We start from the raw sequence: 232 nt of genomic DNA on the forward strand, positions 1-232 counted from the left end.
CTTTGAGTGGAGCCTTATCCACAGTGCTCCTTTGCAAAGCGTGCTGCAAAAACTTTTCAGGGCAAATCACTTACCATTTGCCCAGCCATAACTTACTGCAGTTGGCAAAATTGACCACTGTAGGAGCTTTGGGGTGGGTCGGACGGTCAGGACGGACGGAGACAAGAGATCTCTGAAGTCAGATCTTGGAACATGTGGTTTATTGCAAAGGGCATGGGGACAGGGGCGCTGC

General features: G+C 50.9%; 1 long non-coding RNA gene across 1 annotated transcript in view; it reads right to left on the reverse strand.

The window, feature by feature from the left end:
* Positions 1-202, reverse strand: part of LOC108445499 — a 26,006-nt gene extending 25,804 nt beyond the window's left edge. The window contains exon 1 of the long non-coding RNA XR_001860391.1: positions 119-202. This is a non-coding gene — a long non-coding RNA (uncharacterized LOC108445499). The remainder of the gene's footprint in view (positions 1-118) is intronic.
* Positions 203-232: the final 30 nt, after the last annotated feature.

This window comes from Corvus brachyrhynchos, unplaced genomic scaffold (assembly GCF_000691975.1).
Source record: "Corvus brachyrhynchos isolate BGI_N302 unplaced genomic scaffold, ASM69197v1 scaffold383, whole genome shotgun sequence".
Taxonomy (NCBI): domain Eukaryota; kingdom Metazoa; phylum Chordata; class Aves; order Passeriformes; family Corvidae; genus Corvus; species Corvus brachyrhynchos.